We start from the raw sequence: 27453 nt of genomic DNA, 5'->3' as shown, positions 1-27453 counted from the left end.
AATAATACGGGACCTTTGAAAAGAATTTAGAGAAATATTAAAAGACATAAAGGATGCAATCATTGAAGTAAAGGCCTCAATTCAAAGTATAAACAATTGATTAGACCACATGGAGAATAGAATCTCGTTCCTAGAAGAGGATCAATCCAAAAACGAACACATAATTTACAACTTAGAAAAAAAAATCAGACAGCAGGAATCTGACATTGAAGATATATGGGCCCATTTTAAGAGAGCTAACCTAAGAATAATCGGAATAGAGGAGGGAAAAGAAGGTGAAACCAAAGGGATCAATAATATCTTCAAAGATATAATAGCAGAAAAATTTCCAAACATAGAGCAAGAGGTCAATACACAGGTACAGGAAACTTATAGAACTCCCTTTAGACAGGATCAGAGAAGAGGATTCCCCACGCCACATAATTGTCAAAATGACCAATGTGGAAGCCAAGCAGAGAATCTTAAAGGCAACCAAAACAAAAGGCCAAGTGACATTCAGAGGCAAACCAATTAGAATCACTCCAGACTTCCCAAACCAAGTCATGAAAGCCAGAAGGACTTGGAGTAACATATTCCAAACTCTGAAAGAAAACAACTTCCAGCCAAAATTTCCTACCCAGCACAACTATCTGTCAGATGAGATTGGGAAATAAGAAGCTTCCATGACAAACAGAAACTGAAAGGAATTTATGTCTTCAAAACCAGTGCTAGAGAAAATACTCAAAGAAATTAACTACAAAGAAGAAATAGGTAGCCGGGCGTGGTGGCGCACGCTTGTAATTCCTGTGCTTGGGAGGCAGAGGCAGGAGGATCGAGGCCAGCCGTGCTGGTTTAAGAGACCCTGTTTCAAAAATACAGAAAATAGGTCTGGGAGTGTAGCCCAGAGGTAGAAGGGCTTCCAGGAACCCCAGTACCACCAAAAAAAAAAAAAAAAAAAAAAAAAAAGAAGAAATAGGTAATACACACCAGAACCAGAGAAACAAGATTTTCCATCCAGCAGACAACTAAGCAAAGAAGAATATATTCATGTGTTTATAGGTTAAAATCTTTGGAGATTATTTATTTCATTCTTTTACCTATTTCTAAATTGTGTTGTTTGCTTTTATTGTTGCTAATTTTTAGGATTTCTATTTGGAATATTAATATACATTCAGATATAGCATTTGGAAATATTTTACCCCATTCTATCAGTAACTTTTAACTCTGTTTACATTGTCTTTGGATGTACAATATTTTTTATTTTTTAGGAAGTTTGTTTGTTTATACTGTTGTTGCCTGTGCCTATGAAATCATATCCAAGAAATCACTGCCAGTTTCAATGTTGTGAAGTTTTTTGATCCAGATTTTCTTCTAAAAGTTTATAGTCTTAAGATTTACATTTAGGTCTTTTATCTATTTTGAGTTAATATTTGTATATGGTGTTAGGTAAGGGTCCAACTTTATTCTTTTTCATGTAATTATTATTTTCAACAATATTTAGTGAAAGGATCATTCTTTCCTTCACCAAATGTTCTTGCAAACCTTGTCAAAAATAACTTGACCATATATGGAAGAATTTATTTCTAGGCTTTTTATTTTACTCCACTGTTTTATATATCTGCCTTTATAGCAGTACTACACTGTTCCAATCAATGTAGATTTATAAGGTTTGAAATCAGAAAATGTACATCTTCTAGCTTTGTTCTTTTTCGATATTGTTTTGGGTATTTAGAGTTCATATTTCATGTTAGGATAGATTTTTTTCTGGAAAAAATGTATGATAGTTTCACCTTAAAAAAAAAAGAACAAAAATATTCTCTGGTAAGAAAGAATGCAAAAAGAAATATTGAAATGTTATCTCTAAGTTATCAAAAGTTTGATATCAGACAAATGAATCTGTTATGTGAGATTATCATTGTTAATTTTGGATAAATTGCTATAATATTAGATGTTAACCACTAAGCTAAGCATGGGAAGGAGGGAGGGAGAGGGAATGGTGTGGGGTAGGGGCTAACTGGGCTATGTGTGCACGTATGTCTACATAAGTTTTTATCCCATTATGATGTATGAACACAGTGTACCAATAAAAAAATAAAAATTAATTTAAAAAGATATATGGTAGAGATAGGGATCTATCTAAGTCATTCTTTTCCTTGTGAATATCCAATTTTCCCAGCAGCATTTGTCAAGAAAACTGCACTTTTTCTATTAAACATTTTTTAGAACCTTTGTTAAAAATCAGTTGGCTGCTGATTTTTAACAAAGGTTAAAATTTTTTTAACAGTTTCTTTTTTTTCCTATTGAATATTTGGAGTTACTTTTTATTTGTTTCTATTATAGAGCAATAGGTTGTTTATTAGAGATCTTTCTATTTTTTATATAAATATTTTTCTTTCCTTTTTCTTTTTTATTGGTTCATTGTAGTCATACATCTTAAAGGGGTACAAGATGGTAAAGGCACACATACACAGATCACTCATTTAGACCTTCCCCAACTCCCACACCAGCCTCTCCCCCTGCCTTTCTTCTTATATTTGGTGTAGTGAATGACTTTGATATGTTTGTGAATATACATCAAGTACATTAGGGATTTTCCTCTTTCCCCTCCCATCCCTCTTAGGTCACTTTATTTGCTCATCTGTGGTTTCTTCTTCTTCATCTACAGTTCCTCCTGTGACCCATTTTCTCCCTAGATTCTGCATATTAGGGAGAAAATTTGAGTTTTTACTTTTTGTGACTGACTAATCTTACTTAGCATAATGTTCTCCAGTTCCAACAGTGGAAAGGATTCTCAGAAGAATGAAAATGAACCTACCATATAATCCAGCAATATCACTTCTGGGTAGCTACCTAAAAAAAATGAAAGCAAACTACCAAACTAATGCATGCATATCTATGTTAATAGCCTCACAATTCATATTTACCAAACTATGGAACCAGCCAAGATGTCCATAAACTGATGAATTGATTACAAAACTATTGGATATGTACACACTAGAATTTTACTCATCCTAAAAAGAACAAAATTATATCATTTGCAAGGAAGTGGATGGATCTTTTTTTGATGTAGGGTAAGTATTGGTTGCTATAAAATTATCATCTGATTACTACTTTGCTGTACTTCAAGGATTCTGATATTATATCATTTTCTTCCATTTTCATGACATTTTTATTTTTGATTTCTTTCTTGATCCACTGCTTCTTTAAGAATATTTTTTTTTCTTTCCCCAATACTAGGGATTGAATCCAGAGGAATTCTGCCTCTGAGATACACAGCCCTATTTTTATTGTTTATTTGTTTATTTTGAGACAGGGCCTCACTAAGTAACTAAGGCTAGCCATGAACCTGTGATACTACTCTCTCAGTCTCCCAAATACTGGGATTATAGGCATTTACCATAATGCCCAGCAAGAGTAAGTTGCTTAATTTACATGCATTTGCATAGTGTATTAAGGTTTTCTTGTTTTTGACTTTCAGTTTTACTATCTTGTAATAAAAAAGGTACTCTATATCATTTATTGATCAAAATCTGCATTTGATGTGTTGTTCAAAATGAAATGGGAGCCTACCTAAAAAGGATGTACCTTTACACAGACCTCTTCCTATGGCCGGGGTCAAGCAAGCTATCACATCCACCATCATTGGTCCGTTATTGGGCACTGCAGGATTCTGCTGAGGAGAGGAATGAAACAAATGGGCTTTGTGGTCTTTATAAACCAGCTCCAGAGCCAGGATTGATGGTGTATGCTTGTAATCCCAGCATTTAGGAGGCAGAGACAGGAGGATCCAGGTTTGTGGACAGCCTCAGCTACTTAGTGAGGCCCTTTACAACTTAGTGAGACCCTGTTTCAAAACAAAGAGCGAAAAATAGGGCTGTGGGTGTAGCTTAGAGGTAGAATCCCTCTGGGTTCCATCCCCAGTACCGCAAAAAAAAAAAAAAAAAAAAAAAAAAGAAAGAAAAAAAGAAAAAACAGCTCCATAAGTCAGAATCGGTTTTTAATTAGTTAAGTAATGTTAGGCAAGTGTAATTTAGCACATTTCGTTTGAAAAATGGAAGTCATAATAAACTGCCTCCAACAGTTTCTTTGAGGATTAAAAGAACATAGCACAATGCATTATTCAACTACAGTAAGTTGTTAGTGACTTCCTTAAGAGCATTGATATTTTCAAGGCTCTACCATGCAGCATGAATCTGGCAAAAGTTTTTGCTCAATCAATGCATGAATTAAAAAGAAAATAGTGCATAAAATAGTGAAGTAATAATGCAAAGAAATAGGTTAGTATCAAAAGAGTGAGACACATAGTCTTGTAATTGGTATTCAAGGTACTGGGAGATCTTGATGGAACAAGTGGGAAGTCTTATGATGAGGTGAAATATAATGGGCTGTAAGGGCTACTTGGATTTGGATAAGAGCAAGCCATGGGCTGATGGGTAGCTTGAGAAAAATGTGAACTTTGGGGAATTACCAAGGCATGAGCATAGTGAAGTGTGATCTTAGAGGCTTAGCTACCCTGTTATGGAGAAACTCACCTTTATTTTATATGTAGGAAACACAATACAGGTTCTGAATGATATGGCTTATGTTTCAAAGATTGATTTGAAAATATTTGCTGAATTAATTGTAAAAATAAAATAGTGTAAGAAAGAAGAGCATGAGATTCTTGGTGTAGTTTGAGAATCATCCAATAGAAGCTTGGCTAATGTGGTAGTTGATAGGATAAATGTAGTGTAAAGAAGCAAGCCAGGAAGTAACACTTTTTGGTATAAGAGTATTGGAAATTTTCCTACATAAAGTGACATATTGACTGACACTTGAAGTGATTAGAGGGGTCACCATTCAGAGAGAGAGAGAGTGTATTTCAAGGGGAGAGAAAAGCAAATCTGAAGATTCAGAGGCAGAAATGAGTGTGATGTATTTGAGGAGATGAAAAAGATTAGTGTGGCTGGAGAAGAGTGGGCAAAAGAGAGTGGTAGGAGATGAAGCTCTGGAGGAGGGCAGTTAAAGTGCAATGGGGTGTTGCCACTCACAGTGAGAAGTACTGATATTGTTTTGAGTGTATAGGATCAAGTCACAGCTTAACATTCATCATGGGTTGGTTGGATTTTGCATCCAAAATATGCATTTGGCTCATATTGGGGACATGAATTAAAAGAGAGCAAGAGTGAAGACATCAAGATTAGCCTGTGGATGTTTAAGGGGGAACAGTGGGGACTTATGCTAGCATGAGAATAGCAGAAATAGAAAAGTACAAATAATTTGTTATCTATTTGGAAGGCAGAACAAAAAGCACTTTTTCTCTGCCACCTGGTAGAATGAGTTCCATTTTTAAACCTTTAGGAGACTGAATAAGTGATTTCTTTCAAAAGTCCCCAAAATATGCTTAAATTCTAAAATTCCCCAAACTAAATAAACATTTGTTTAGCATCTGTAGATTTCTTTATTTTATTTTATTTTTTTGTGATACTGGGGGTGGAACCCAGGGGCTTTCTGCCTCTGTGCTATACTCCCAGACATATTTTATACTTTATTTGGAAACAGGGTCTCACTGAGTTGCTGAGAGCCTCACTAAGTAGCTCAGGCTGGTTTTGAACCTGTGTGATCCTCTTGTCTCAGCCTCTCAAGCACTGGGATTATAAGCGTGCGCCACCGCGCCTGGCATAGTGTTTGTAGATTTTGTAAGCTTCAGAAACAAAACACAGACATTTATATATTATGTGTATTTTGACTATGCTTAGTAATAATCACTAATTACATATCATTTGATAATTATAATACTTATTTGTAAAAATAAGACTACTTCAGAGGAAATTATCCTTATACTCGTTACATATATATTTTAAAAAAGTACCTTTATATTTGTATTCTGTCAGCCTATCTAGATTTAGCCCTTTTTATGCTTTGATAAAGAAACTAAACTGAGATTTATGTTTTAGTCAAATTATTCTAAACCCAATTTTAATAGTACTTAAATTTTGACAAATTCTGTCATGTGTGCACAAGTATATGTCTTGAGTCCTACAAAAATAGGTTTCATTTATTTTCCCGTCTCTTTTTATGTGACATTACCTAGGATGAGTAAGTCTGGTGCTCAGCAAAGTGAAATTATCCTATTTATCTGCTGACTGGTGGAAGGTTCTTCATGCTGCTTGCAGTCGCTAAGCTGGGTCCTGAGGAAACCTACTTCTTTTATAACCAGGAGAGAAAGGAATCTAGTGGCTAGAATATTATCCTGACATCAGCTCTTCAGGGATTCTATCTTTACTAGCTCTTTCATTTAATCCTTTAACTGCTCTCTGCTCTTTGTGTATAAAAAGAAAATAATATTTTGCCCATGCCTTATAAAATGTTCTAGGGCTTAATTATCACTTGCAAACGTCTCTGAGCTTTCTGAAGAAGGGTAGATATAATTATTCAGTCTTACAGATATATTCTGCTTAGGGGTTTTTCTCAGTGATGAAGGGAAGATTTTCCAAATTTATCCCAGTGTTCCTGGGAGGTTTTGTAATGCTGATTACATATCACTTGGGAACAAATTAAGTCCATCAAATGCTTAGCATATCAATCTTAAATCACACTGTACTTGACAGGGCCTTGTATTTTATTTACTAGATAAGCATTTTCTTCTTCAAATAGCTCTTCTACAGTGTTTGCATATCTCTTAACAAGAGACTTATTGATGCCTAACTTTTATGGAGTGATTAAAAAACTGTTTAATGAAATGTTAGCATGCAATATGCATTATTCTGTTTTTAAGGAACAGTTTAAGCCCAGGATTGTTTGGTAAGATTTATAGGAGAACTTTGAGGTATTCTGGCACATTTGAAGCAGTTCCCTTTGTGATATATTAAGCTAGGGTTTTTTAAAATGAAATTGGGAGAAGGCTGAAAAAGGGATAAATCTAAAAATATATATTTTCAGGGTTGGAAAATCTTTTTTATTTAAAAATATGAATTCAGCAAGATAAAATCAATAGCAGAAACACAAATTACCTAATGAAAAAATAGGCAAAAAGCTATTTCAAAAAAGAGTAATGCAAATAACCAGAAAATATATAACAGTCTAAACATTTCTAGTGGTCAGGATCATGCAAATTAAAATTAAAAATTGAACCAGGTGCAATTGTGCACACCTGTAATTCTAGTACATGGGAGGATGAGAAAGGAAGATCTCAGGGTCAAGGCCAATTTCAAGACTTAGTGCCTATTTTCAAATAAAAAGTAAAAAGGTCTGGGGTGAAGCTCAGAAGTAGAATGCACCTGGGTTAAATTCTAGTACTAGAAAAAAAAGCTATTATTCCACACTTGATAAAATTACAAGAGAAAAAGAGTGATTATTTCTGATTATAGCTATTGCTGATGAAGGTATGCAGGGAAAAGAAGTCTTCTTACCTATACCTCTATTGGAAATACAAAGAATTACAACCCACTTGGGAAAGCAATGTGACCACATTGATTTCATCTTACTTCCAGTTCCTAGAATGCATATAAATATAAACACTGAGCTGGGTGTGGTGGCATATTCCTGCAAACCCAGTACTTGAAAGGCTGAGACAGGAGGATTACAATTTGGAGGATAGCTTCAGCAACATATCAAGACTCTCAACAACCTAGTAAGACCCTTTTATCAAAACAGAGAAGCAAACAAACAAATAAAGCAAAAAAAAAAAAAAGTAAAAGAGCTTGGGGGATAGCTCAGAGGCAGAATGCCCCTGAGTTTAATGTTTAGTCCCTAGCACCATAAGGGTAAAAAAGAAATAGACCCATCATTAGGGGAAAGTTTGAACAAATTCTGGTAAATCCACATTGGAGTAAAAAATTCTACCTTGTGTGCATCAAGATATACTGTCTACTTCTTCTACTGTAATTAAGTTGTAGCTGAAATAGGATTGCTTGGCTGATCTTCCAGGGCTCCCTTGTGACTATATGTGGTTTTGCAACTCAATCTTTGTTAATGAAATGTGGGTGGAAATGGTATGTGCTAGCTCTATGCTCCTCCCAGAGGAGCCTTTTAATGCTGGTTTCTCCAGTTCAGGGTGGCAATGAAATGACTAGAGCAACTCTTGAAGCTATATGTTAAGGGTAGTAAAGCTGCTTTCAGCTATGCCCTGACCACATGTATGGAACCGGGTATCTGTGCATAGAAAATAGCTATCCAGAATTGTAAGATGAAGGGAAAAATAATCATAACTGCTTTCTTTTTTTGGCATTGCAGTTTTTAGATATCTTCATTATATCAGTGACCTTTAATTAATATACATGACATATTATGTAATCATTAATAAGAATGACTTAGATCTAAGTAGGAGGGCATTTTGTGGTATAGAGAAAGTAAATTCAGAGAAGTTTATATAATATCAGATTCTTATTAAACAAATATAAAAGCATCTAATGCAGTAAAGCCCATGAAGGAGGTGAGAAACTGAATAACCAACCAACCAACTGGAAAACCAATTTGGAATCATTAAGGCAGAAATTATGCAAGTGTTATGTAATGTAGAGTCTGAATATAAATACAAAGATAGAGAACACACTTAGGCATAATCTTTCAGATTATATGTCTTCAATTTTTACTTGGCTTCTGAACTCATTATAATATTTTATTCTGCTTTTTATATGCCTCCTTAGCATGATCACTTGCATATTCTACAAGTATTTAATACATTAAAAGTTTAGTTTTTTTTTATTGGGAAACAAACAATAAACATGTGTTAAGCAAGAATTTTAAATTATAAGGTTTAAAATATAAGGTTTTAAATTATAAATTTTAAATTATAAATTTTAAATTAATAATTTTAAATTATAAGGTTTTAAAATATAAGGTTTCAGTTCTTGTGATGTAGTGTTAAAAAAGGCCACTGCCATACAGGATTACCCAATTAGATGAAAATATTAGCCATAAAGAGATAATTTCAGCAAAATGCAAAAGTTCATTGCTATAGAATGCATGGAAAAATGGAGAAGATTTGACAAAGGGCCCTTCAACTCAATCTCCATTGCTAAACAGATTTGTGGGAATTTTCAAGAAGTAGGATTAAATGTGATGGGTCTTTTTGCTTTGCAGCACATTATCCTACTACTTAATCCTATACAACTTAACAAGGGCTCCTTTATAATGGAGATATTTAAAAGAAACACCCAACCTGTACCTTTTGAGTTGATTTTTTCCTTGCCAGCTTCATCCCGTGCTCAGAGAATGAGATGCTTTCCTGCACCCCGAATCCTGGCACAAAGTTTGAAACCAGAATCACAAGACATTCTAGGTTCTAGCAAATTCTCAGACTGACTGAATATACATATGCGTATTTCTTGGGTTTTGTTCCTTTCCTACAATATGCTTACATTCCTGCTGGGAAAATAGATTTCTAGTCTAGCCATCTTCCTCGTTTTATTCAAATTGCAATTAAATTTGTTTCTTATTTTATCATCACTTTTTTCTTTTGTTAACCAGACTCACAATGTGGCAGGAGATTGAACCTGGTCAGTTGAGACCCCTAGAATCCAAATGTGGCTTTATTTGTTAGAAGGGAAATATCAATTTTATTTATTTTTCCATTCCTAGGAAAAGTACTAGGCACACACTGTACTAGAGAATAGGATAAAGTGATGTATCTTGTCCTCAAAATCTCAGATTTGTGAGAAGTAAGAATGTGTAAGAAAATGTGTCATAGTAAGACGGGCGTGGTGGTGCACGCTTATAATCTCAACATTTGGGAGGTGGAGACTCGAGGATGAGGATGAGGATTGAGGACAGCCTTAGCTACTTAATGAGGCCCTTCACAACTCAATGAAAACCTGTTTCAAAAATAAAGAGTAAAAAAATTAGGGCTTGGGGTATCTCTCAGAGGTAGAATACTACTGGATTCCATCCCCAGTATGGGAAAAAAAAAAAAGAAAATGTGTCATAATATGTTAAAATACATAAAGATTCAGATAATATTATTTTTTTATTTTAGCAAATATTTATCAGGACAAAAATATGAATTTCCCTGGCTCTTAGTGAAGGGCTACTATGTAATTTTCCAAGTAGTACAACTATATATCAGGATTTCCTTTAAAATCACTTTGATCCTCTACATTCAAGTTTAGGATCCTGGGAGCTATCGTCAGGTCCTTGATGTTTAACCAGAGAAACGTGAGAGTAACTGACTCTATAAGATGCCGACAGATGTTTTTAGATGGGCCTGGTTCAAACACATGGAGAAGAATCACCATAAAAATTATCAATAGGACATCAACTTTCTTATTTATCTTTTAATTCATATTCCTTAAGTACTAAGGGTACAAATTGCAAATTTTTACTTTGAGATTCTTTAGAAAACCATTCAAAAGAGAACAGTTCTTGATCAATGGTATCCTTAAGTGGTTGATAAAATATTACTGGAAGAGATATACCATTTCTCTCTCTCTCTCTCTCTCTCTCTCTCTCTCTCTCTCTCTCTCTCTCTCTCAGAGAGAATATCTTCACACCACAGAGCTATAAGTATTCAAAGTTGGAGATGTTTAAAGATCATTCATTTTAGGGATTCACTTGATGCTTTAGGTCAAGTTTCTTATTATGACAATTTAAATCTTCCACAGCTGGCTACAACCTACTCTCCATCTATCTCTCTCATATTGTTCAGATACAAACCACCTGCTACAGAAAGATGGTCAGCTAGAAATGGTCTAAGAAACCAATGAATGCAACTGATTATTCTTAGAGTGGCACTATTAATTTGCTAGGGTTAAGAAGGTACCATATATTAGATGGCTTAAACAATAGAAAGTTATTGCTTCACAGTTCTAGAAGCCAGGAGTCTGATATCAAAGTTCAGAGACAGTTGGTTTCTTTCTAGAGTTGTGAGGGAAAGATCTGGTCCATGCCTTTTCCCTGTCTTCTGGAGATTCACTGACACGCTATGTCATTCCTTGTCTTTAAAAAGTATTAGTCTACTTTTTGCTTTCATTTTCACATGGCATCTATCCTGTCTGATTGTCTGTCCAAATTTCTATTTGTTGTGGTACTGGAGATTGAACTCAGGGACATTCTACCTCCAAGTTACACCCCAAGCCCTATTTTATTTTTATTTTGAAATAGAGTCTTGCTAGTTTGATGAGAATCTTACTGCTTGCTGAGGCTATTCTTGAACCTGCAATCCTTCTGTCTTAGCCTCCCAAGTACTAGGATTATAAGCATGCATTACCATGCCTGGCTAAATTTCTCTTTTTTTATGAGGATACCAGTCATATTGGATCAGGAGCCACCCTAATTTAGTATGACCTCCCTTATTTTAACTTATTACATCTACAGCAGTTTTATTTGCAAATAAGGCTGTGGTGTGAAGTACTAGGTTTAGGGCTTCAGTGTGCAAGTGTTTAGAGGGGGACACAATGCAACCCATAATAATACCTTCAAAACTAAGCCAAGAAATATGCACACATAGAAATAGTAGATTAGACGCCTAACTTTCAATTACTCCTTCCTTTTCACATTTAGTATATATTTAGTAAATACTACCTTCATCAAGCCTTTGTACTAGACATTGTTGTAAACATTGAGAAGATGGAGGTGAATGAAGATAATGAGCCAGGCTCTACCCTCAGAGAGCTTACATTCCATTAGGAAATGTGAATGCTTCATGAGCTTTCATGGAGATTCTTTTAGAAAAATAATATGAACAAGCTAAAATAAATTCTTTTCATCTTCAGGTGTCTTTTAGTAGTCTTAAGATATAGGCATAAAGGCAATGTTTTATGATGGTTAAAAACTTAGAATCACATACTGACTAATAATTAAATATTGGTTAGTGCTGTGATTTTAAGTTATTTTCTCAGCATTTCTTGAACATATTTTATTGTGGTGTCTTTTTTTACTCTTGAGTATTTTAGAAAATTGTTTTTAACTTTTCAAGGTAGTTAGGTATGAAAATTTATATTCACATCAATAGTCAACCTAAATCTGCTCTTCACTCTTAGAGTCTTTTTTGGACTGTTTATGTTACTATCTAATCTGTATAATAATGTGGATAAGAGATATCAAATTTTGTTTTGATTTACATTATTGTCTGAAATTTCTATTTTATTTTATTTTTTTGTGGGTCTGGGGATGGAACCCAGGGGCATTCTACCTCCAGTGGAACTCAGGAGTATGCTACTTCTGAGCTCCACCCTCAGCCCTTTTTTTATTCTTTATTTTGCAACAGGGTCTCACTGAGTTGCAGAGGGCCTCACTGAGCAGCTGAGGCTGTCCTCGAACCGCAATCCTCCTGTCTCAGCCTCCGACATGCTGGGATTACAGTGTGCGCCACCACTCCCAGCTTTGAAAATTTTATTTTTAAATATAAGTGAGCATATATCTATGATGAAATGAAAACATCTCCTTATAAACTTCATATATCCTTATTTGTTACATGATTATATGCTGAAACCTCCACGAGAAATTTGGGAGCATAGCTTAAATTTATTACTGTGAGAGAAATATGAAAAAGATTAATGATTGTGAAAAATGCTTTTTGTACAAATATTGTATAGTAAGGTTATTAAAATAATATGATAATTAGAGAAATGGTTTGGTCATTATGGAAATGATAATAGGGTATTTAAATTAATTTGAGGAAAAACATTATACCATTTTTATTCCCCAAGTGTGTATTAAAATGAATTCTAATACAAGACAAAAAAGTGGAAAATAGATTGTGATGTAATTCTACTCTTAATTAAAATACTTGGTGTTAAACAAAATAACCTTTAATGATTGTGCTTAATTTTAAGTTGTTTAATATCTTAAATTTAGGTTTCAATAACATCTAAATTCAGTAGTCAATTGGGTTCTCATATTATTGAAAATATTAAAAATTTGATTACAGCCTCTTCCCTGAAATATTTTCTCATGGATATCAGGGCAATGTATATTCTACTACTGAAAGGTACATATCCCCAATATACAAATTTTTAGTTCTTTTTCTATCCTAAAAGTAGAGTCAACACATGCTCACTTGTCTTTTTTTCTCCATATTAGAGGCATACATTTTTAATTTTTTTGATAAATATTGAAGAGTAGAATTGCTAGATCATTTTATGCTCCCACCCACAGTACGGGGTGCTCCGTTTGCTTCAACCCATTCTGGTTAGTCTTTTTTTTTTTTTTTTTTTTTGGTACTGAGGATGGAGCCCAGGGGCATTCTACCTCTGAGTTACTACCTTTGCCCTATTTTTTATTCTTTATTTTGAAACAGGGTCTCACTGAGTTTCAAAGGTCCTCACTAAGTAGCTGAGGCTGTCCACAAACCGTGATCCTCCTGTCTCAGCCTCCTGAATGCTGGGATTACAAGCGTGCGCCACCATGCCCGGTTTAGTTAATCTTCTAAATATCAGCTACTGCCGGTCGTGGTGGCGCACGCTTGTAATCCCCGCGCTTGGGAGCCAGAGACAGGAGGATCGCGCAGGTTCGAAGCCAGCCGCGCTGGTTTAAGAGACCCTGTTTCCAAACAAAAATATAAAAAATAGGTATCTTGGGAGTGTAGCCCAGAGGTAGAAGGGATTCCAGGAACCCCAGTACCACAATAAAAAAAAAAAATAGCAGCTACTTTAGTAGTTGTCTAGTAATATATCATGATTTGAATGTATATTTTACTAATGATCATTGATTAAACATCTTTTCTTTTGTGTATCATCTTTTCTTCAGACACTCAGTTTTTTGAAGTATCCACATTTTGTTACCCATTTTGGATTGGGTTTTCAGTCTTATTGATTTGTAAAAGTTATTGGTACATTTCCCTCTACATCTCACACAGTTCTCCCCTCCTCCCTTCCTTCACATGATAGTAAAATTGTTGTAATAACTTCACAAACTGCCATAGTATTATTTGAACTGTTTTCTTCTTCAATCATCCCCCTTCTTTTTCCTAATTACTTTTCCAGTTCTTTTCTATTACTCTACATATATTTCCACATTATATAAAGTTTTCTATCTTTTCTATTTTTTCTCTAGAATCTACATATATGAGAAAACATACAGCACTTGATTTTCTGAGATGGGGTGATCTCACTTAGCATAATATTATCTAGTCCCATTCATTTTCCTGCAAATGATATAATTTTGTTTTTCTATATGGCTGAGTAAAACTCCATTTTGTGTATTTACCACTTTTTCTTTATCTATTTATCTGTCCATGAACACCTGAGTTGTTTCCATAATTTGACTGTTGTGAACTGTGCTGCTATAAACAGGAATATACATGTATCCCTGTAGTAGTCTGACTTTAATTCTTTTGGAAAGGTATCAAGGAGTGGCATATATCTGGGTCATATGGTGGTTCCTTTCCTAGTTTTTTGAGGAAACTTCAAACTGATCTCCATAGTGATTTTTATTCATAATTTCAACAATAATGTATATTCACATCTTCTCCAGCATTTATTTTTGTTTGTACTCTTGATGATTGCCATTCTACTTGAAGATGCATGAATATAATGCACCTATAAAAAATTTTAAAAGGGAATCTCAATGTAGTTTTGCATTTTTCCCTAATTGCTAGTGATGTTGAACATTTTTAATATATTTATCAGGCAATTCTGTTTCTTCTCTAAGATATTTTATTCAGTTCACTTCTCCATTTTTGATTTGGTTATTTTTAGTGTTAAGTGTTTTGAGTTCTTTATATATTCTAGATATTAGTGATCTATCAGAAGAGTAACTGGCAAAGACTTCTCCCGTTCTGTGTGTTCTGTCTTCAGGCTCTTGATTGTTTCCTTTTTGTGTAGAAGCTTTTTAATTTGATGCTATTCTACTCATTCTAAATTTTGTTTCCTAAGGATAGTGGGGGGGTCTTATTGAGAAGGTCTCTATTAGTTCCTATATGTTATAGAGTTGGTCCCATATTTTCTTCTGGTAATTGCATAGTTACTGGTCTAAATTCTAGGTGTTTGATCCATTGTGAGTTAACTTTTTATAAAATGAGATATATGGATCTAATTTCATTCTTCTACATATGAATATCCAGTTTTCCCAGCACTTTTTGTAGAAAAGGCTGTCTTTTCTCCAGTGTATGTTTTTGGCTTCTTTGTCAAAAATCAACTGGATATAAGTGTGCAAATTCGTCTCTTTATTTTCTATTCTATTCCATTAGTCTATGTTTCTGTTTTTGTGCAAATACCATACTGCTTTTGTTACTATAACTCTGGAGTATACCTTGAAATCAGGTATTATGATGACTCTAGGGACCATGGGGAGCTTCTGCTTAGTCTTTCTCCCTGCAAAATTCCTCTTTGTTCAGGATTGATCTCCACTGAATCGAAGGGTGCTGTATGCTTATTGCTTCTTTACAAGGCCATTGTGCTTGTTTATAAGGCCTTTGTATGTCTTTTTTTTGTGTGTGTTACTGGGGTTTCTGGAAGCCCTTCTAACTCCGGGCTACACTCCCAGACCTATTATATATATTATATGCTATATATATAATATAATACTATATATATATTGGAAACAGGGTCTCTTAAGCCAGCACGGCTGGCTTCAAACCTGTGCCATCCTCCTGTCTCTTCCTCCCAAGCGCGGTGATTACAAGCGTGTACCACCACGCCCAGCTTTGTCTTTGTTCTTAATTTCATCTCTGCCATATCTCCATTGTACTTTGGCATGCTGAATCAAAAACCTAGGTTACCTAGTATTTGTTTTCTCTTTGCTCTGGTTCTTCTTGATGAAGGAAAGTGCACCGATCACCTCTCATCACTCATCTTACTAATGTCACTCTGAAATTCTGTTGATTTTATTTTTTGTTTATTTTCTGTTTTATTGACCTTTAGTGTTTTCCTTAAATTTGATTGTTTATTATATAATTTCTTGTATTTACATTAGGTTACTTTGTTCATCTGAAAGAGTAAGCTTAGATTTTTAGTTTTCTTGTTTACTTATATAAACATTTAAAGCAATAAATTTTCCTTTTGGCACCTCATTTGCTACATTCCACAATTTTTTGCCATATTGAGACTTTATCATTATTAAGTCCAAAGTATTTTTATGTCTTCATTTGTGATTTATTTGTTGACTCCTAATTAATGAAAAAGAATATGTAATTAACAAATATTTGGAGGATTTTCTGGGTACATTGTTGTTAAGTACTACGTAAGTTCCTTAGTGGTTAAAGGATATGCTGTACATGATTTCAATATTTTGAAAATTTTAAAGGCTTATTTTTTTTAGCTCATCATATGATCTACCATGATGAATATCTTATGTGTAATCACAGAGATGTGCTTTTCTGCAGTTTCTGGGAGTGATACCTAATAATTTTAATAATGAAAGTTAGTTGAAAGTGTTATTTAAATTTAAAAAAAAATTTTGTATTGAGCCTGGCATGATGGCACATGCATATGCTCCCAGATACTCAGAAGGCTATGGCAGAAGGACTGAAAAGCAGATTAAAAGTTTGAGGCTAGCCTAAGCAACTTAACAAGATCCTGTCACCAAATATGAGAAAGGGTTATAGATGCAGTTAAGCAGTAGAGTTCTTTTCTAGTATTTGTGAGGACTTTGATTTAATACCCAATTGTTGGGGTGTGTCCATACAGCGCCTAAAGAGATGCAGCCTCCCTCGGCCTGAGTGGCCGGCAGCTTAAGGCAAAGCTTTAGGTAAAGTTTAAGAACTTCCACAGTAAAATGATTCAGCAGAAAAGGGGCTAAGATGGCGCCTGGAGGAAGCTACGAAGGCATGGTTTCCCCATTCGTTATGAGTGGGGAGACTGAGCAGTTTTTCCCTTTTTTTTTACCTTTAAAGGAGCTTCCGCACACATGATTGGCTCATGTACTGGCCTGAGATTAGCTATGAACTACGTGCTAGTGATCTTTATGCCGATAGGCTAGGCTATTTCCCCATGGGAATTCCCCTCGTCGTTTTGTGCTATATATATGTTTGCTTGGAGAGGAATAAACGAGATCTTGCTTGACTTGACCCATGGCTCATGTGTGTGTGTGTGTGTGTGTGTGTTTGAGCCATCAGCACTCTACCTTCCTGATCAGCCCCGCGCCACTGACAGTGGGCAGGACCCCCGTCACCCAATACTGCCAAAATATGTTTTGATTGTTTTATCTAGTTTTTCTGTAAAAAATTGAGGAGTATTAAAGTTTCCAATTATGATGATTGATTCATAATTTTCTTCCTTTAATTTTGTTCAATTTTGTTTTTTTGATTTTCTATTGCATGTTCCTCTATATATTTAATTATAAAACAACTATTTTGTAATTGAGAAAGGCTATACTTTATCTTGGAAATATTTTCTGTTTTGAAATAGTCTTTGATTTTAGTTGAATCTGCCAGTATTTTGATTAGTGTTTATGTTTATATATATGACTATATATGTGTATAGTATATATGAGTATATATGACTCTATATACATATACATATACAGGCATATTTCTTTCTTTAACTCATCTATGCTTTTATACTTAAAATATGTTTCTCAAGACAGTATTTCGTTAGGTATTTTTATCATCCTAAAAATCTTTACCTTTTTGGAGTGCTTATTATGTTACTATTTAGCATACAGTAGTCCCCTGTAAGCCGTAGGTTTGATTTCTGTGCTTTCAGTTATTAAAGTCAGCTATGGTCCGAAAATATCAAACATAAAATACCAGAAATAAATAATTCTTGGGTTTTAAATTGCGTGCTCTTTAGTGGTAGAGTCTTGTATTGTTATGTTCTACTTTAATGGAATTAATCATCTCTGTGTCCAGCATATCTGCATTGGGTATGCTACCTGTCCATTAGTTACTTAGTAGCCATCTTGGTTATCAGATCCACTGTCATGGTATTGAAGTTCTTGTGTTCAAGTAAACTCAATTTAATTAATAATGGAACCAATGTGAAAAACAGTATTGTGGATACTTCAGACATTTCAATGATAACCTATAAAGTGCTTCCTTTAAGTGAAAAGTTACTGACTTAAGAAATGAACAAAATTATAAGGTCTATGTAAAGAGTGAATCTTCTTTTTTTTTTTTTTTGGTGATACTGGGGTTCCTGGAAGCCCTTCTACTCCCATGGGCTACACTCCCAGACCTATTTTTTTACCTTTTTATGTGGAAACAGGGTCTCAAGCCAGTGCAGCTGGCTTCAAACCAGCACGATTCTCCTGTCTCCGCCCCCCAAGCGTGGGGATTACAAGCATGTGCCACCACGCCCGGCCAGAGTGAATCTTTTAACTTTGAAATCTTAAAGGCCAAAGACTTGTGCTAATTTATACTGTTGCACCTCAAATTGCAAAAGTTATGAGAAAGAACACATGTACATAGCTTTTATTATAGTGTTTTATTATAACTGGTCTGTTTTATTATTAACTATCACTTTTCATCTCTTACTAACTTACAAATTAAAGTTTATCATAGGTATGGATATATGGAAAAAGCATAATGTACATAGGGATAAATATTATCCCAAATTTGAGGTATCTTCTGGGGATCTCAGAATATATTCTCCATGGATACTGGGGACTATTATACTTACTGATAAACCTAGGTCTAAGTTTACCATCATCTTTTAGTTTTCTATTTGTCATTATCCTTTCTCACCCATACACTCAAGATTGTTTTTGCCCACATCAGTGATTCATGTGGGCTATTCTGTATGCAGATCCTGGCCCATGCTGTAATTGGGCACATTGGAGGCCGATCATTACTCCACTGGACAGCTAAGCCCAAGTGTAGAAAGGAAAGCACTTTTTTATTTTATTATTTTTATTTTTATTTTTTTTTTTTTGCAGGTCTGGGGATGGAACCCAGGGGTATTTGACCTCCGAGCTACACCCCCTGCCCTATTTTTTATTCTTTATTTTGAAACGGGGTCTCACTGAGTTGCAGAGGGCCTCACTAAGTAGTTGAGGCTGTCCACGAACCGTGATCCTCCAGGTCTCACCCTCCCGAATGCTAGGATTACAAGCGTGTGCCACCACACCCGGCTAGGAAAGCACTTTTTGCTCTTTGTATTTCTATTAAAATATAGCTCAAGCTAAGCAGCACTATGCAACAGTGGCCAGAATTTATTTTTGTGTGTGTCCTTTATCAATAAGTTGCTTTTTAACAGATTTAAAACCATTACTTTGGCTCTAGAACTCTTCCATGTGTGAGAATGTTTTCAGTCATCAGTATCCTTCATGATGTAAGTTCCACTGAATAATTTAAGATGTAGAGCTTGGGAGGCAATGCTTTTACCCCTACTTATTGCTCTTTATGTTAATTTTCAGGTACACAGAGGGAAGAATGCACATAGATCACAGAGAGAATTTACTCGTATGATCTTGACTGGAAGTCTTTTTTTTTTTTTACAAAAAACTATAAGCTAGGGATAATAATGTCTCTTTCATAGAGTTTTTGAAAGCCTTAAATAATGTAAGGCATGCAGAATGCTTGGCAAGATGCCTGGCATATAAAAAAGACTCAGTAAATATTATGAAGTATTTTACTATGAAATAGAGTCCCTCACTCAGTTATTGCAAAGTGGTAGAAGAAAAAACATGAAGAGATTAAAAATTGCAGCAGGCCCTGAAAACTGCATTTAAAATATGTGTTTGAGGCAAAATCTTTCTGAAAGTACAGAAATTATGTGATGTAGTTTTAGTTCTTGATCTGGCATATGGATATCATTTTGAAGAAATAATCATCCCCTGGGCAGCCATTCTCTGAAAGTCATTGTTGGGAGATGAGTATTCTTGAGTCTTTTGCATTCCTGCTTGCCTTGCAAAGTGAGTCACAGAAGCCTTTGTTCTGAACCATCTTTTTGAGGATGCCTACATAATAAACAGATATATAAATTTTTCTTTAATATAAGCCCAGTTTGGGCATGAGTTTAGGTTTTTTTTTCTTACCTATTGCTTATTGGTGCATTGGAATCATACATCTGGATGAAGTTTAGGTGATAGAAGCATACATGCACACAGAGTTTTCTTTGATTAACTTTTCAAGGACCTTATTCTTTATATTTTTTTTTTATGCAGCACTGAGGATGGAACCCAGGGGAATTCCACCAAGCTACACCCCCAGGCCCATTTTTCAGTATTTTTATTTTTTGAAACAGGGTCTCACTGAGTTGTGAAGGGCCTTGATAGGTAGCTGAGGCTGTCCATGAACCTCAATCCTCCAATCTCATTCTCCTGAATGCTGGGATTACAAGCATGAGCCACCATGCACAGGTCCTTCAAGGACCTTATTCTTAAAAGAGAACTATAATGTTCTAGGCTGTCACATAGTGAATGCAGCGTCCTCAGGGACTGCTGCTGGAAGTAGCTCAAAAGCACGTCTGCTGTCTCTGGGCCTGATGTTTACTTTGCTCTAGCCATTTGAGCATTATGGTCACTTTTCACTGTGACTTTCAACGGAAAAAATCTGCAGAGCTCATCAAAACACATCGTTTGCTCAAAGTAGGCATCTGGCTACCCAAAGATTTATTCTGTAGTTCATTTTGCTCCCCTAAACTGAATATCTGAGGATAATTATAACACACAGGGCTTCAGTGGACATTAGTTTCTCTTATTAATATATATTCTATGCTGTCAAAACTGAAATGACTCTTGCCTTTACTTACATTTGGACTAATTTTTCTTTGTTTAGAACCTAGGCCTTACTTTAAATATTCCATATAATGTTCTGTGTTAGAAAAGAAGTGTAATGTATGCATTAAAAAATAATTGCATGTCTTGGGCATCAACTGCTTTTTCCACTTTAGCCTCAGTTTTTCAGATCTCCTTGATGTGGCACCTTGAGAGGCCAGACATTTGAACAGACTATCCCTATTAATTTTTAAATATACATTTTATTGTGATAAAAGCACATCAGTTTGCCTCTTGTGTGCAGCCTGTTACTTGATATTATTTTTCTGTTCGGCAATGGTTTCATAGGAGCAGGGCTTGGCGATTTTGCATTATCACTTTCTATGGCACCCCCTGTCCAGCATTTACTCTTTGGTGTTGATAGGTGCAGTGAAGAGCTGCTGCCAAACGGTTGATATATGATTTCTCTTTTGCTCTCACCTTACAATGATCACTGAATTTATCTTACTAGCTGACACTGGAGCTGCCTCTTCAAACAATTAAGTTGTCTTAACCGAACAAATGTAGTGACTGGAATGTCCATATGGCAGCCTTTCACATGTACTGCATCTGGGGTTTGACAAAAATCACACTCCAAAACAATATGAAATGAGTGTCACAGAGCTGGCAGTGATTCAATGTTGTAGAGAAAACCAAGCACAGCAAACTACTGAAAAATCAAAAGTAAATAAGAGAAAATTATATGGTAGAAAAGGTAAGGCAAAATAAAGATAAGAGCAAATAAGGTCTTTTAGGCTTTATCTTGAAACAGGCTCTCACCAAGTTGCAGAGGGCCTCACTAAGTAGCTGAGGCTGTCTGCGAACAACAATTCTCCTGTCTCAGCCTCCCAAAGATTACAAATGGGATTACATGCATGCGCCATAACACTCGGCTGCAAATAGGTCTTTTAGGAGTGATAAAAAGGGAAGCAAAGCTGGGCATGATGGTGCATGCCTGTAATCCCTGTACTTGGGATTCTCAGACAGGAGGATCACAGGTTCAAGGGCAGCCTCAGCAAGCAGTGAAGCTCTTATCAACCAGTGAGACCCTGTTTCCAAATAAGAAACAAAATCGGGCAGGGGGTGTAACTTGAAGCTAGAATGCCTCTGAGTTCAACCTCCAGTACCACAAAGAAAAAAGAAAAAGGAAAGGAACTGTCAAGATAACTATATTTTCTGAACACAATTCTCTTTAGGATAGCAATTTTGGACTCCTAGGACAGTTAAAATTCTGCATTCCAATTTAAAAGTTTTGCTTTTACTTAACTGGAATACTCCTCCTCCTCCTCCTCCTCCTCCTCCTCCTCCTCCTCCTCCTCCTCCTCCTCCTCCTCCTCCTCCTTCTTTTTTGGTGGTACTGGGGTTCCTGGAAACCCTTTTACCTCCGAGCTATACTCCCAGAGACCTATTTTATATTTTTATTTGGAAACAGGGTCTCTTAAGCCAGCGAGGCTGGCTTCGAACCTGCGTGATCCTCCTGTCTCTGCCTCCCAAGCGCGGGGATTACAAGTGTGCACCACCACGCCTGGCACTTTTGTTCTTTTATTCATAATATATTGAAAATCCTTTGATCCAGAATATACAGAGAACTCAAGAAACTCAGCACTAAGAAAACAACCCAAACAAAAAATGGGCAAGTGAACTAAATAGACACTTCAGGAAAGAAGAAATTCAAATAGCCAATAAATGCATTAAAAATGCTCAACATTATAGGCAATCAGAGAGATGTAAATCAAAACTATCCTAAGATTTCACCTAACTCCAACTAGAATGACAATAATTCAAAACACAAACAACAATAAATGCTGGTGAGGATGTGGAGAACTGGAAACTCTAAAACATTGTTGGTGGGATTGCCAATTAGTGCAACCACTTTGGAAAACAGTATGGAGGATCCTTAGAAGAATGGGAACAAACTTACCATTTGATCCAGAAATACTACTTCTGGGTATCTCCCCCAAAGAATGGAAACCAAACTACCAAACTAATGCATGCGTATCTATGTTCATAGCTGCACAATTCACCATTGTCAAACTATGGAACCAGCCAAGATGTCCATTAACAGATGAATGGATTACACGATGGGATATGTACACAATGGAATTTTACTCAGTCATAAAGAAAAACACGATTACATCATTTACAGGGAAATAGATGGAACTGGAGAACATTATGCTAAGTGAGATTAGTCAGTCACAAAAAAATAAGAAATCGGATGCTTTCCCTAATATGCAAAAGCTAGGGAGAAATGGGTAACAGGAGGAATTATAGATAATGTAGGAGATCCTATAGAGGAGCAAATAGGGCCACCTAACTGAGGGGATGGGAGGGAGGAAGAGGAAAACTCTCTAAAGCACATGATGTACTTAAACAAACACATCAAAGTCAATCACTAAGCCAAGCATGGGTAGGAGGGATGGGGAGGGAATGGGGTGGGGATCGGGTAAGGGCTAATTGGTGATGTGTACATGTATGTCTCCACAGTCTTTTATTTCATTAAGATGTATGACTACAATGCACCAATGAAAAATAAAGAACATATCAAGCTGAAAAAAATATCTTGGAAACATAAATTTTGGAGAAATTTGCTCTTGATTGACATTTTTTATATGTGTAGTGAATATTCTCCAAAGTTGCTAAAGCACTAGTTTTATTGAGCCTGAAAGTGTGTCTCTCCAAGTTCATAGGCCACATTTTCTAGAAAATAGATGATACAAAGGAGCTGATATACAACAGAAAATATAAATTACTGCTATATGTTTTATGACACTAATGTTCAATGATAACTGATTTTCTTAACAGAGAGTTTTACAGTCTTTTTGTCCAATATTATGAATAATGACATTCATATGTAAAACTGTTTTAATTGTTGGTAATAGCAGAAGAATAAATGTCAGTTTGTAAAAATAAGTCCCATTTTATGAAGATCTGATTGTAATTTCAAATACATATTTTAAGTTTGATGCTTTTAAAGGAATTCTTGGTAAGATGAATGAGGAGAGGAAAGGTTGTCAAAAACAGAGAACTTGTGAGTAAATTTGCTGTCCTCTAGAGAAGAGATTATTGGTATTTTTTAGTCAACTTATTTTGTAGAACCAGGGAAGATCAAAACTGCTGGCTGTAAATAGTGTGTTCAAAATATAACAATCCCAGAATGAGCAAAGGAACATTGAGAATGAAATATAAAAGAGAAGAGAGGTTGGAGGAAAGTGTTGTAATAGAATATAAATAGAATTTGAGAATGCTGGATCGTATTTTCCATTCCTAAATAGTACGGACATTTTATGGCAGTAGAACTAATTTTTCTGTGTGTGTGTGTGTGTGTGTGTGTGTGTGTGTGTGTGTGTGTGTTGCTAGGGATTGGAACCAGGGGTGTTCTACCTCTAAGCTACAATATAGCCATTTTAATTTTGAAACAGGATCTCACAATGTTATTGAGAGGCTGGCCTTGAACGTGCTATTCTGGGTTGGGTTTTACAAGATCTGAAGTTATAGGCATGTGTTAACATGCCTGGCTCTATCTTACCTTTTTCCTCTAATATGAAAACCTACTTTCTTCTAAAAAAATATTTTCCTTAAACTAAAACAAAGTCCCTCTTACCTCTTTCTTCTTTACAAAACAGAGGGTCTAATTCTTTTTGATAATGTTTTGAAAGGAATATTGAAATATTTAGAGAGATAGAGAATAGAATAATGCATATCCTTAAATTCAGTACTCAAGCCTAACAAATGAAACATATAAATACAACTCATGCAAGGTATGATTTCTCTCTCCTGAAAGTAAATATTTATCTCAGAGAGTTAGAATTTGCATTATTATCAAAATAAAAAAAATTTGAGCCTCAACAAAAGTCTAAGTAATGAAGATATGGGAATTTTGATGCTTGGTGGGAGTTAACCACTGAGAAATAGCAGTAACTAAGAAGACCAGGAAGATCTAGAAATCAGTCTAAACTGGGCTGTAGAGTAAGTACAGGAGAATCAGGAAAGGGATAGAGAGTCAAATATTCATGTTGGAGCAAACACTGTTAATTTCTTGCTGTTCATACTCTCTTTAGAAAGTTTATTAATGTATCTGAATCTTAGTTTATCATACATAAATGTGATAGTAATACTGCCTTTCCTACCTTTCAGATCACTAATAATTTTCCTTTTTCCCCACTGGGGGTTATAGTTTATTGACTTTAGCATCCTTTGACTTTCTCCTCCCTCGTCTATCTTTCTTCCTTATTCTAGAATACATTTCATGGCTTGCCATTATAATCTCTCTTTCTTTATGCTCAACTCCTATGCCCCTCTTACATCTCAAATTTGTAATTTCACCACTCTGGTTAAATATTATTCTCTACATACATTGTATCTGTTTTCATAATACTGAATGTATTTGCAAAAGCACTAAAGCAGGGGGATTGATGTCACTAAATTTATGTCACTAAATTCATAAGCAGTATTTTCAAGGGGTGTGCTGAATAGGAGCACTTTGACAGCCACATTGAGTCCCTAAAAACTTGAGGACTATAACTGTCAGCACCTGAGACTGAAACCCACGACTTCTGCTTCTTTGATACTTATATTATGCTTCTTTGAAAGTTATATTGAGGCCAGGTGTGGTGACGCAAACTTGTAATCCACGTGCTTGGGAGGTGGAGACAGGAGGATCGTGCAGGTTTGAAGCCAGCCTCGCTGGCTTAAGAGACCCTGTTTCCAAATAAAAATATAAAAATAGGTCTGGCAGTGTAGCCCGAAGGTAGAAGGGTTTCCAGGAACCCCAGTACCACCAAAAAAGAAGTTATATTGAATTTAAATTTTTATTTTTTTGTCTGGCTAGATTTTAGTACTAATATTCATTAAGCTAAGAAAAGTAATGTCTATTTTCTGCTAGGATATCTCTATGATGGCAATTATTTGTTCTTTAATATTTTGAAGATGTCATTTTTAAAACTGATTTTAGTTTAAAGTATGTATTCCTGTGTGTGTGTTTGTGTGTGTGTGTGTAGATTTTTGCACTACTGTTTGAGCAGACTTGGGTAATGGAAAACAACCAAAATATTTTCTCAGTCATTTAAAAACATTTATTTTAGAAGAGAGAGAGAAGATTGGTATAACCTGGACAGCAGGTTGAACAGTCCAATTACCACCAAGCTCATCTGGCTGTGTCAGCAACGTCTCAGGTCTGTGTCAGTTCTGAGTCTTGATTGTGTCTTCAGGCCTGACATTAACCAGTGCTCAACCAGAACTGAAAGTTGAGGTTACCCAATGGCTATCAGCATAGCTGGCTGAGTGAGCAATCAGCCTCATGATTGGTGGTCAGAATGGCAAGGTGCCAGGGCTCCTTGGCAGACGAAACTGTGAGTTTTCAATCTCAGGTATTGACAATAATAGTCCTTGGGTTGCTAGGAATGCAATATGTTTGTCAAAGTGCTCCTGGTCAGCAGCCCTTGCATTTGAAAGTTGCCTGTCAGGCCTAGTAATTGAACTTAGTGCCTGATCCCTGTGTGTTGCTCTTGATAACCAGGGTGTGCTGAACCAGCGTGTGCTGTGTCACACATGGGTGTTCTGTGAGTGTTACTCATGTTGGAATGTGGTGAGCCACACTCCTGTGCTTAACCCTCCTATTCATCTCTCTTATTGATTTTCCATAGTAATTTTAAAAATTTCTTTCTTTGTTCCTTTTAATATGTGTGTGTTGCTGGGGATTGAATCCAGGGACATTGTATCTCCAATATATACCCTCATCCCTCTTTGTTTTTTATTTTTGTTTTGAGGGTCTCACTAAGTTGTTGACACTGGTCATGAACCTGAGATCCTTCTGTCTTAGCCTCCTTGTACTGGGATTATAGGCATGTACTACCATACTTGACTCTTCTCTCAAACTGTTATATAAAATCTCCTCATTTACTTTTTTAAAAAATGGAATCTGCATGTTCTGTATTGCTGAAAAATTAACCCCTATTGGGTACCACCACTCTATTTGGGCATCCTTTGAATCTTTTCTTTGGGACATAGGCTGAAAGGCCAATCAATATTAACCATTTGGTTATCAATGACAAGTTGAAAAGTAGAGCATAGGAAGTTGGTGCTCTGAGTTGCTGTCATCACAGAACTTCTTTTTTGCAGGCCTTAATATATGTATTAATTTATTTATTTTACTTTGTCTCTGCGTAAATGCTCTTCCAAATTGAGAATTGTTCTATTCTGGTAGAAGAATATATTATGATTCTTCATTGTTCTCTTTAGTCATAATATCCTAGACATTTAAAAAATTTTTTATTAGGAAATATATGCAACCTATAGACTTCTGTAATGAACATGGGACTGCTAATTGTTTGCTCACTGTCCTTTTACCCATTCTCTCTTACTATAAAAAATCCCAGTTCTCTTCACGATAGCAACAAGTCCAGGTAAAATCACTGGTATCTCATCCTTTCTTGTAGCTAGTGATTATAGTGATTGCCACATGCCATATTAGATTGGATCACATATCATATTTATTTTTTTATGTAGAACATAGTTTATTGTATGCACTTTTGTGTGATTGGACCTAGTATTTTTGGTCACAAAAATATAAATGCAAGTCACTGGGTAGCACTTCCATAAAAACTTTTTTTTATTAGTGCATTGTAGTCATACTTCCTACTGGAGTACACGATGATAGAGGCATACATGCACAAATCACTCATTTAGCCCTTCCTCAGTTCCCACTCCATTCTCTCCCCTCTCCCTCCTTCTCATATTTAGCTTAATGACTGACTTTGATATGTTTGTGTATGTGAAGGCTATTTTAATGGAGCTATGTTTTGTTGGCTTTTATTGGTTTTTATCTTTTTGTCCTTTGCTTTTTCTTTAATTTCTTTCTGTATTCTTTAGATCAAGGACCATATGAAAAGAGTAAAGATAACTGAAAGGCTGAAAATGCATCTT

The sequence above is a fragment of the Muscardinus avellanarius genome (genome assembly GCF_963383645.1).
Source record: "Muscardinus avellanarius genome assembly, chromosome: 1".
Taxonomy (NCBI): domain Eukaryota; kingdom Metazoa; phylum Chordata; class Mammalia; order Rodentia; family Gliridae; genus Muscardinus; species Muscardinus avellanarius.
Note: the sequence above shows the minus strand (reverse complement) of the source record.